At 36.5% G+C, this 12937-nt stretch overlaps 1 protein-coding gene across 1 annotated transcript in view; it reads left to right on the plus strand.

Moving 5' to 3' along the window:
* The window catches only part of EYS (eyes shut homolog), a gene marked incomplete at its 5' end in the record, with an annotated part of 175626 nt that overhangs the window by 82922 nt on the left and 79767 nt on the right, over positions 1–12937 (plus strand).

A 12937-nucleotide genomic window follows, 5' to 3' on the forward strand; every position in this document is an offset into this window, starting at 1 on the left:
AGGAGTTTTGGATGGGCATGTACACACTATTGTAATTAATATGGATGGCCAACCCGGGCCTACTGTATAGCACATGGAACTCTGCTCAATGTTATGCTGCAGCCTTCTTGGGAGGGAGGTTTAAGGAAGAGTGGATAAAAGTACATGTATGGTTGAGTCTTTTTGCAGTTCACCTGAAACTATCACAACATTGTTTGTTACTTTGGTATAACTCAATACAAAATAAAATGGAAACAGACTTTATTTTCTTGGGCTCCAAAATCACTGCAGATGTAGGCTGCAGCCATGAAATTAAAAGACATTTGCTCCTTGGAAGAAAAGTTATGACAAACCTAGACAACATATTCAAATCAGAGATATTGCTTTGCCAACAAAGGTTCAAATAGTCAAAGCTATGTTTTTTCTAGTAGTCTTGTACAAATGTGAGAGCTGGACGATAAACAAAAGGCTGAGCACCGAAAAACTGATGCCTTCAAACTGTGGTGCTGGAGAAGACTCCCGAAAGTCCCTTGGAAAGCAAGGAGATCTAACCAGTCAATCCTAAAGGAAATCAACCCCAAATAGTCATTGGAAGGACTGATGCTGAAACTGAAGCTCCAATACTTGGCCACCATATGTGAAGAGACAACTCACTGGAAAACACCCTGATGCTGGGAAAGATTGAAAACGGGAGCAGAAGGGGATTACAGAGGATGAGGTGATTGGATGGCATCACCAATTCAATGGACATGAGTTTGAGCCAACTCTGGGAGATGGTGAAGGTCAAGGAAGTCTGATGTGCTGCAGTCCATGGGGCCGCAAAGAGTTGGACATGACTGAGTGACTGAACAAGAGCACCGAAATGTAAAAAAAAAAAAAAAAGAAAGAAAGAAAGAAAGAAAGAAAAGAAAATCATAAGAATGTCAACTACTTCATCTTTTTTAGTAAGTGAAAAGATTACTTGAATATCCCCCATCTATGTGACATATGCATTCAGCACATCTGTCACATATACTATAACAAATGGCTTTTCAAACAGGTAAGTATATTGGCTCCCTGGGGGCGTGGCTGTGGTGGGGAGGGGGTGCGGCCAGCGGGTGAACCCGACGAGGTAAGTATAGTCTTGATCAATTAATTTTGGCAAAGATGACTTAGCAAAAATTGTTTTATTAGCTCTGGACAGCTGTCTATATAATTCTATCATAGCAGAAAGATTTTTCCCCTGATTTTTTTTTTAATGGAAAAATATAGGAAGGCAATTTTTAGAGACATATCTTCTCAAATATCAGCTCCCTTAAAATTATGTTTCTTTATTTTTAAATATTTTAGTTTAGATTATTTTGCAAGTAAGTTCTTCTCATTATAGAGATATGACTTGGAAAATTTCTCTATTATTGCAGTTCGAATTTACATACATATTTAAGGAAATATGAGTAAGTACACATTTTAGATGATATTTAGATTTAAAATAGTTCTGGCAATGGAATTTAACTTGAAACTGCAATTTAGCATCAGTGCCTGGCAAACTATATTTCTAATGGGTATTAAAAATAATATTCTTTATCTACCCAAACTATTTTCAAAAATTATGTAAAATAAAGACATATGTGTTTTTTGGACAAGAGTAAAAATGCAGCTTATACTTGGGATACCTCAAATTTACACAAACCTTGCACTTAACAGAAACCTCATTTCTGAGAAGTTCTTTTAACAAGCATACAGGAATTCTCTTCAGCTTTGGAGTGATACATGGGAATTGGAAAATTAGTCAAAAGGATCTGAAATAATTTGTGAGGGTGCCTTATTCAGGTCAGTCTTTTTTTTTTAATCTTGTTGCTTTCATTTGCCAGCCAGAATTTCCAAGAATGTTCCTTGGGGTTAGGCTGGTGACCAAGTAGAGGACAAGAGTGGGAGATTTGTGTGGGAGAGAAGGATAGGTTGAGAAATGAGATGAAAAGATAAATCCGTGGTCTCTACCCTAGACCAAGTCATAGGTTGGGGGTTCAGTTCAGGTGCTCAGCCTTGTCCAACTCTTTGCTACCTGATGAACCAAAGCACGCCAGGGCTCCCTGTCCATCACCAACTCCCGGAGTCCACCCAAACACATGTCCATTGAGTCGGTGATGCCATTCAACTTCTGTTGTTCCCTTCTCCTCCTGCCCTCAATCTTTCCCAGCATCAGGGTCTTTTCAACTGAGTCAGCTCCTCGCATCAGGTGGCCAAAGTATTGGAGTTTCAGCTTCAATATCAGTCTTTCCAATGAATACCCAGGACTGATCTCTTTAAGGATGGACTGGTTGGATTGCCTTTCAGTGCAAGGGACTCCCAAGAGTCTTCTCCGGCATCAATTCTTCGGCACTCAGTTTTCTCTATAGTCCACTTCTCACACCCATACATTACCACTGTAAAAACCATAGCCTTGACTAGAATGACCTTTGATGACAAAGTAATGTCTCTGCTTTTTAATATGTTGTCTAGGTTGATCATAACTTTCCTTCCAAGGAGTAAGAGTCTTTTAATTGCTTGGATGCAATCACCATCTGCAGTGATTTTGGAGCCCAGAAAAGTAAAGTCAGTCACTGCTTCCACTGTTTCCCCATCTATTTGTCATGAAGTGATGGGACCGGATGTCATGATCTTAGTTTTCTGAATGGTGAGCTTTAAGCCAACTTTTCTACTTTCCTCTTTCAACTTTCATCAAGAATCTCTTTAGTTCTTCACTTTCTGCCTTCTGCATATATGAGGTTATTGATATTTCTCCTAGAAATCTTGATTTCAGCTTGTGCTACCTCCAGCCCAGCGTTTCTCATGATGTACTCTGCATAGAAGTTAAATAAGAAGGGTGACAATATACATCCTTGTCATACTCCTTTTTCTATTTGGAATCAGTCTGTTGTTCCATGTCCAATTCTAACTGTTGCTTCCTGACCTGCATACAGGTTTCTCAAGAGGAAGTTCATGTGGTCTGGTATTCCCATCTCTTTCAGAATATTCCACAATTTGGTTGGTGGTTAGAGAAGACAAAAGATTCATGGTAGAGAAGTTCACGGATGTCATAACTGCTACTGATTTTGTACTTTCTGCATGATCAGATTTGAATTTTATTTTAATTAACAAAGCTTGACAGGTCATAGTAAAACTGATTATTAAAATCTCAAAATACAGTCCTGAGTTAACATTGGCAATGGGAAGGTGGCTATAATACAAGTAAGATGTATTGTAATCATGATGCTAAGAATCAACATGGTTTACTGTGTAGTTTATTATTGAGGTGAGGATGCAGAAGGGTTAAAGAGAAGGATTGCTCCAAGGTTCCCCACCTTGATGATTTGAGGAAGGTCATAAGGTTGAGGGTAGAGTGCAGTGATGAGGTCCATTTGAACTTGCTGAGATAGATGCTATGAATATTTCCACAAATGTCTTGACTTATATTTCAGAATATTTCCCAAATTTGGGCAATTTCTAATTTCCAATTTCTAATTTCCAATTTCTAATTTCTAATTTCCAATTAGAAATATATAACTATGCTTAAGTTGAATTTGTAGGTGAAATATTAATTTTCTACCATAACTTTCACCTTGGTTCACTGCCATTGTAGCACACAGTGTCAATGTAACTGTGAATTTTTTTTTTTTTTAACTAATCAGAATAAGATGTTAGGCTAGGGTAACCAAATGAACAACTTCAATGACTTAGAGAAAGAAAAACTTATTCCACTCATAAAAACACAATGACAAGTTTAGATGACAGTCCAAGGCAACCACCAACGTGAGACAGTGCAGTCTGGCATTTACATATCAACCAAATTTGCTGTTACACTGAAAGAGTGCCTGGAGGTTTCTACTAGCAATGAACTGCTTTCATCCTTAGGTAACATAGGTCCCATCTATGCAAATTTCTTTGGCTGAAACCAATCATAAACCATATGTAACCTTCAGGGGTAAAAAGTTTCAATATCTATCCTCATGTGCTCAGGAGAACCAGAAATATTGGAAAAATACACGAATGTCACAGCAGTTTTGAAATAAAAAACACTTGAGTTCTAAGACAAGATATATCTAAGTTTCTATATTTACAAAATGAGAATACTGATATTCTTCACAGATATGGGGATAAAATGCAAAAGTCTGTTGAAACTTCTTGGTCAATTACTCTAGAAATGGTGATATTGCTAATATAGTTTGCTAGAATATTTAAATACACACTATGGATGAAGGAGAAATCAAACATGGCTTTTATCCCCACACATATGTCTTTGAAAATTTGTTCTTCACTTTGTTAGTTTATATGGAAGCAGACAATAATTATACTATGTAACTGGAAATAAATATAATTGTGCATGTAATCTATCTCAGTTCAGTTCAGTTCAGTTGCTCAGTTGTGTCTGACTCTTTGTGACCCGATGTACTAGAGCATCCAGGTCTCCCTGTCCATCACCAATTCTCGGAGTCTGCCCAAACTCATGTATACTGAATCAGTGATGCCAGCCAACCATCTCATCCTCTGCCATCCCCTTCTCCTCCTGACTTCAATCATTCCCATCATCAGGGTATTTTTAAATGAGTCAGCTCTTCGCATCAGGTGGTCAAAATACTGGAGTTTCAGCTTCAACATCAGTCCTTCCAATGAACAACCATGACTGATATCCTTTAGGATGGACTGGTTAGATCTCCTTGCAGTCCAGGGGACTTTCAAGAGTCTTCTCCAACACCACAGTTCAAAAGATTCAATTATTTGGTGCTCAGCCCTCTTTATAGTCCAACTCTCACATCCATACATGACCATTGGAAAAACCATAGCCTTGATTAGATGGACCTTTGTTGACAAAGTAATGTCTCTGCTTTTTAATATGCTGCGCCAACTGTGACAGAACTAATACCCCAAAAAAGATGTCCTTGTCATTATAGGGGACTGGAATGCAAAAGTAGGAAGTCAAGAAACACCTGGAGTAACAGGCAAATTTGTCCTTGGAGAACAGAATGAAGCAGGGCAAAGGCTAATAGAGTTTTGCCAAGAGAAGGCACAGGTCATAGCAAACACCCTCTTCCAACAACACAAGAGAAGACTCTACATGTGGACATCACCAGATGGTCAACACCAAAATCAAATTGATTATATTCTTTGCAGCCAAAGATGGAGAAGGTCTAGACAGTCAGCAAAAACAAGACTGGGAGCTGACTGTGGCTCAGATCATGAACTCATTATTGCCAAATTCAGACTTAAACTGAAGAGAATAGGGAATATCACTAGACCATTCAGGTATGACCTAAATCAAATCCCTTATGACTACACAGTGGAAGTGAGAAATAGATTTAAAGGACTAGATCTGGTAGACAGAGAGCCTGATGAACTATGGACAGAGGTTTATGACATTGTACAGGGGACAAGAATCAAGACCATCCCCATGGAAAAGAAATGCAAAAAGGCAAAATGGTTGTATGAGGAGGCCTTAGAAATGGCTGTGAAATGAAAAGAAGCAAAAAGCAAAGGAGAAAAGGAAAGATATTCCCGTTTGAATGCAGAGTTCCAAAGAATAGCCAGGAGAGATAAGAAAGCCTTCCTCAGTGGTCAGTGCAAAGAAGTAGAGGAAAACAACAGAATGGGGAAGACTAGAGATCTTTTCAAGAAAATTAGAGATACCAAGGGAAGATTTCATGCAACAATGGGCTCAATAAAGGACAGAAATGGTATAGTCCTAACAGAAGCAGAAGATATTAAGAAGAGGTGGCAAGAACACACAAAAGAACTGTACAAAAAAGATCTTCATGACCCAGATAGTCACAATGGTGTGATCACTCACCTAGAGCCAGACATCCTGGAATGTGAAGTCAAGTGGGCCTTAGAAAGCATCACTACAAATAAAGCTAGTGGAAGTGATGGTATTCCAGTCGAGCTATTTCAAATCCTGAAAGTTGATACTGTGAAAGTGCTGCAGTCAATATGCCAGCAAATTTGGAAAACTCAGCAGAGGCCACAGGACTGGAAAAGGTCAGTTTTCTTTCCAATCCCTAAGAAAGGCAATCCCAAAGAATGCTCAAACTACTGCACAATTGCACTCATCTCACAAGCTAGTAAAGTAATGCTCAAAATTCTCCAAGCCAGGCTTCAGGAATATGTGACCCATGAAATCCCAGATGTTAAAGGTGGTTTTAGAAAAGGCAGAGGAACCAGGATCAAATTGCCAATATCTGCTGGATCATCAGTAAAGCAAGAGTTCCAGAAAAACATCAATCTCTGCTTTATTGATTATGCCAAAGCCTTCGACTGTGTGGATTACAATAAACTGTGGAAAATTCTGAAAGAGATGGGAATACCAGACCACTTGACCTGCCTCTTGAGAAGCCTGTATGCAGGTCAGGAAGCAACAGTTAGAACTGGACATGGAACAACAGACTGGTTCCAAATAGGAAAAGGAGTATGTCAAGGCTGTATATTGTCATCCTGCTTTTTAAACTTCTATGCAGAGTACATCATGAGAAACGCTGGGCTGGAAGAAGCACAAGCTGGAATCAAGATTGCCGGGAGGAATATCAATAACCTCAGATATGCAGATGACACCATCCTTATGGCAGAAAGTGAAGAGGAACTAAAAAGCCTCTTGATGAAAGTGAAAGAGGAGAGCGAAAAAGTTGGCTTAAAGCTAAATATTCAGAAAACTAAGATCGTGGCATCTGATCCCATCACCTCATGGGAAATAGATGGGGAGACAGTGAAAACAGTGTCAGACTTTATTGTTTTGGGCTCCAAAATCACTGTGGATGGTGACTGCAGCCATGAAATTAAAAGACACTTACTCCTTGGAAGGAAAGTGGTGACCAACCTAGATAGCATATTAAAAAGCAGAGATGTTACTTTGCCAACAAAGGTCCATCTGGTCAAGGCTATGGTTTTTCCAGTGGTCATGTATGGGTGTGAGAGTTGGACTGTGAAGAAAGCTGAGCACCGAAAAATTGATGGTTTTGAACTGTCGTGTTGGAGGAGACTCTTGAGTGTCCCTTGGTCTTCAAGGAGATCCTACCAGTCCATCCTAAAGGAGCTCAGTCCTGGGTGTTCATTGGAAGGACTGATGCTGAAGCTGAAATTCCAATACTTTGGCCACCTCATGCGAAATGTAGACTCGTTGGCAAAGACCCTGATGCTGGGAGTGGTTGGGAGCAGGAGGAGAAGGGGACGACAGAGGATGAGATGGCTGGATGGCATCACCAACTCGATGGGCATGAGTTTGAGTAAACTCTGGGAGTTGTTGATGGACAGGGAGGCCTGGCGTGCTGTGATTCATGGGGTCGCAAAGAGTCAGACACGACTGAGTGATTGAACTGAACTGAACTAGGTTAATCATAACTTTCCTCCCAAGGAGTAAGCATCTTTTAATTTCATGGCTGCACTCACCATCTGCAGTGATTTTGGAGCCCCCAAAAATAAATTCAGCCACTGTTTCCCCACCTGTCTCAGGTAGTGTTACTATAAAAATTTCTTTCAGCCTCAGAGCTTAATTTATGTTTGCCTATCTGTGGGTCTTGTCTATGATTGGACATTCTTCAAATTTTTATTTAAAAGAAGGTTCCTTTTTGGATTGCCCTTATTAATGTTTGTTGATATGTTAACAAATGATTATTAATTTTTAGACTCAACAGTTTTAGATCCCTGATTACTCATATGGGTCTAAGTACCTAACAGAAACACTCATAATGATTTATCATATGGCCATGTCCACATATCTTTGACCTGAATGCTATTTCTTTTTCCAAACCTATAATTCCCTGAGACTGGATAATGCACAGAAAGCTCATCAATGCAACACTTCATTTCAGCCTTCAGTCTGGACCATTTTCCACTAATTCCACTAATCTTGCAAATGAAATTTTGACTGTAGACAAATGCCAGTTACAATTATGCAACATCTTTAAAATTATGAATAAAGATTGAAAAACCTAGTTAATTCAGCTAATTACATATTATTATCTTGAGTGAGGTAATACATTACAAGCTATAATTTAGTTAATCCTACCTTAGTGACTTCAATAAACAAATCCAATATACACCAACAAACAATTATTTCAAGCAGATAAATAAAGTTGGCTCAATATTTGAACATCTCATTTACTTTAGAATGCTTTAATTTAGTAAAAAATCATATTTTCAGCCCTTCCTTCTGATCTTTGAAATATTTTTTCATTAGGTAACAATCAAAAATATTGCTTTATAATAAAAATGATACACCTATTTTTTGAATTTTAGAATGTGGTAGCCTTATTATTGGAAAAGTTTCTAATACTCTGTTATTTGTTTACTTAGTTGTTGTTAATGAGTTAACATTCCCTTTATACTTGCTAGATATCAGGAATTAATATCAGTTTGTGACATATACTCTTTATTATTACTACATCTTATTAAAGGCATCAATCTATCTATATGCAAATCTTTAAAAATGTTTGAATGTTTTCAAATTAATAAAATATATTTATATTCCTTTTAAATATTTAGCAGAGCAAAAAATATAAAATTATTTTAAAAGTACAATTATACTTATTTATTTTTTAATTTATTTTTATTAGTTGGAGGCTAATTACTTCACAACATTGCAGTGGGCTCTGTCATACATTGACATGAATCAGCCATGGAGTTACATGTATTCCCCATCCCAATCCCCCCTCCCACCTCCCTCTCCACCCAATTCCTCTGGGTCTTCCCAGTGCTCCAGGCCTGAGCACTTGTCTCATGCATCCCACCTGGGCTGGTGATCTGTTTCACTATAGATAATATACATGCTGTTCTCTAGAAACATCCCACCCTCACCTTCTCCCACAGAGTCCAAAAGTCTGTTCTGTACATCTGTGTCTCTTTTTCTGTTTGGCATATAGGGTTATCATTACCATCTTTCTAAATATCATATATATATGTTAGTATGCTGTAATGTTCTTTATCTTTCTGGCTTACTTTACTCTGTATAATGGGCTCCAGTTTCATCCATCTCATTAGAACTGATTCAAATGAATACTTTTTAATGGCTGAGTAATATTCCATTGTGTATATGTACCACAGCTTCCTTATCCATTCATCTGCTGATTGGCATCTAGGTTGCTTCCATACAAGCCATATATATTGCTATTTATTGGCAGATAACTATATTGCATATATTATTTATTAAAAAAACTATGCTATTACATAGCAAAATGCCAAAAATTTACCAATTTTTTTATCTCGTTGATGATGAGGAAGATAGAAGATGTGAGCCTATAATAACCATAAAACTAAACATTTATCTTGATTCTGATAACTTTTTAGAAGTAACAACCCTATATATTTTATTTCCTGATTTGTCAAATTGTAACCACTATTAACATTCCATAAACCAAATTAGATACTTAGAAAATAAAACAATTAGCACCCTTCAAATCAAATGTTAAATGCATGCCAAAAAAAGTGCAAATGTAATTGCTAACAGGACAGTTTCTGTTGCTTCTTCAGGCAAAGCCTGAGGCTGATCACCTTCCCTTCAGTCTCAGAACAGCAGGAGCAAACCACAGCATTTGGTAATATAGTATAATAATGGGATACCAAATTTAAAAGAGGGTAAAAATTACTGTACTAATAATATTTCTAATTTGGAAGAATAATATATGCAGTATATTAAAAAGTATAGAAAGATATAGATATGTTATTATGAGTATGTATTATAGGTAAATGTCAAAAGAGGAATGAGGAATTATAATTATTCATTTGTTAATTTACTAGTTCTCATTTATAGTATTCTTTATAGAGTAAAATTTTTTAACCATAAAAGAAAGTACAGTTATAATAAATTTTTCATTGTTAGCACATTTTTGGGTGAATTTTAACTAACATTAAATTAATTTGCAATCATCACTCTTTATGAAGGTGAACATGTTAAAATAAGAGTTAAAAAAAGGAAAAGATATAGATAAGTAACTATATTTTGGAAGCAGTGCTAATTAGGAGAATTTTCTCATTGTGAAGGCAGGAATTTAAAAACCCACAGTAGCTTTAACACTCAACAGTTATGTTTGCTAACCTTTGTTTATTGTACATGAACAAGTTTTTTAAACTAATGACAAAAGTAGGATTTCTGAGGTTAAAAATATGACAACTGTGTATATTTCTAGAATTCTAAAGACTGTGGTAAATTATCATTCAAATATTTATTAATCATTCATTGTGGAAGAAAATTATTAAATTCTGCCAAAGAGATATCTGAATAATTACTGGGGGTGCAGATTAACTCATTTTGGTTGAAGTAATAAGCATATAAATAATTTTAAATGTTATTAAAACATAGTCAACATGTTTGTGTGTGGTGTGTATATAAACAAATTAAATGTATTCTATGATTTATTCTCAAATATTTAAATTGTGCTGCTAATAAACACCACCAATATTAGCTTCTTCTGCTATCTTTCTTTACTTTGCATCATAATTGGAAGTTTTCTTATTCCCCATACTTAGAGATGAGTGTACCACTCATCTGTTTATTTTTTTTTAATTAGTATAGAAAACACCCAAGAATAAATAATAAAAACTACTTTTGCTAGTAGCTATATTTATAAGTACTTCCAAAGGAAGGGGAAGCAAACACATTCAAAATAATAAAATTATCAAGAGAATTCAGGTATGTACAACAGTAACTGACCCAGGAAAATCACTTAGAGTGAGGCCCAAGTATATTTTGAATAGAACAGAAAATACCACAGTAGTGAGCATTTGAGTATATCAACAATTTCCATAACATTGATGAACTAAGACAATGTCATGTTTTACCATTAAAAAAAAAGAAAAATCATTAGCAGAAGTCCAGAAATGTGAGGTACTTTTTGGGTCTGAGTGTGTTGATGCAGCACCCACAGCCCACATTCCTCATGGAGTGGACTTATTGCCCTATTTCAGGAGTTGCCTCCACAAGGTCGTTCCCCTTTCCAGTACAGGGCACACATAGCACTGCTGGATGAAGGAGCAGGAAGGCCTAGCCTTTCCCACTCCAGGCAGCATCACTCTGATGGTTCATCTCTTCCTGCATACATCACGGGGTCAGCAGGAAGGTCTGCCCACTAGGTGATGCGCCACCTCTCTTTCCCGTGCACTTCCTTCCTTTCCTCTTGCTTTCCACACACTAACCCTGCATCTATTAATATGTCAGTCATATTTTATAAATATAATTTTACTGGAAAAAAGAATGTTATGTGAAATATGACTTCCTAAGAATGACCTATTTTTCCCCCTATATTTAGGGCTCTTGTTATACTTAGTCCTATTTGATTTTCTGTAAATAACTATGGAGCACAGACAGAGGAATATGGAATAAAAATTATAATATCTGTGGTGCCTTTGAAGGAGCTAAGAGGCCAGGAATCTGATGGCAATAGCCATATTAGCCAGAAACCAATGAAAACTGGGTTTGTTTTCAAACTATGTATGGCAGAATTAGACATGCATTGTGAAAATAAAATAAGTGTAAAGTGTAGACGCATATTCTGTTTTTCACACTTTCCTCAAAAGACAGCAGAGTCCTTAGTATCTTCTATTTTATACACTAAACTATTTTGAAATCTGCCTATGATCACAGAAATCTGTGATGTGCTAATGTGCTTATAATACTCAGCTTTTAAAATTTCAATTACCAAGTGCTAATTAGCATCTAAAATGAGTAAAAGGTCCCAGAAAGATTATAAGAAAGCAAGGAAGATAAAAAGTTGAGTTGCCTAACTAAGAAAATTACTTCAAAGCAGAAAAGGGAATAGAAGGACAGATAACAAGGGAAGACAAAACTGAGAGAGAAAGGACTTGTTCTGAGAAGACGGAGAAAAGGAATACACAGAATCTGTTTATTGAAAGCCTGTTTTTCTTGACTTTGCTTTCAAACAAGATTCTGAAAATGCTTTCTGTTTGTTTGATTTAGCCAAGTTTTATTTCTCATCGTTTTACCTCACAGTTGAATCTGAAGAGAGTGAAATTCAAATCACCTACTACTAGTTTTCCATTTTCAATTTTTAATACTTGTAGACAACATATACCAACTTTATTCTCAGTTTCCTTCTTGTGTTAAATTGTATACAAGACAATTCAAAAATATAGTTTGAAAAAGTTGCTAAAATGAGCACATTTTTTGGCTATAAACATTTCAGTAAAAATCCTGTAAGAATTATTTTCTTTTATGAGTTAACAGCTCAAAGATTTTAATTAAAAAAATTCTTCACGGATCCCATATGCTCCCATAAGGCTAAAGTTACATAATTGGCTATCACTTTCACTTTCAAGCTGTAGCGAGCTGGAGACAATTCTCAATTTCCTTATAGGAAGAAAGCCAGACTAGACAGCAGGAAGACAATAGAACACAGAGAACATTGTTGGAACCATGCTTTAGGAAAAGCAAACAATGGAAGTCTCATAAGGCAAACTGGAGCAGATGGTCCTAAGAATCTATTGGAAGAGGTTATTTTTGTTCTTAGGCCATAGCTTATGATGGAAAGCAAATGCTCTGGGAACACATTAACTGGTGCATACAAATGTGAGTGGGTTAGTTTCCTAAGGTGAAACCTAATATTTAATCAGATTCTTTGTTTCTAACTCTCATGTCTTGCTCAATTGCTTCCAGATAATACACCATATGATTTCCAGTCACATGCTGATGAGGAATAGAAATGGCAGAGTGGAGAGAGTAGCAATAAGTCAGATTTTCTTTTCTCCAGATAGCTAGGGAAATAACCCTTTTTACCAGTTACTGAAGGAAAAACGGGCAGATTTTCTAACCTGCCTATCTGATGTAATCATAGTTTCATTGATGATAATACACCTTAAAAATTGCACACACATTCAAATGTCACAATATGAAAGATACAAACATGATGGTTGTGGAACAGATTATGTAATTGTATGTTGTGGACACAACATCATTGTGTTAAATAATTTGGCTGAAATACAGATAACTTTGTTTTGACCATTTTTA

The sequence above is a fragment of the Odocoileus virginianus genome, chromosome 19 (assembly GCF_023699985.2).
Source record: "Odocoileus virginianus isolate 20LAN1187 ecotype Illinois chromosome 19, Ovbor_1.2, whole genome shotgun sequence".
Taxonomy (NCBI): Eukaryota; Metazoa; Chordata; class Mammalia; order Artiodactyla; family Cervidae; genus Odocoileus; species Odocoileus virginianus.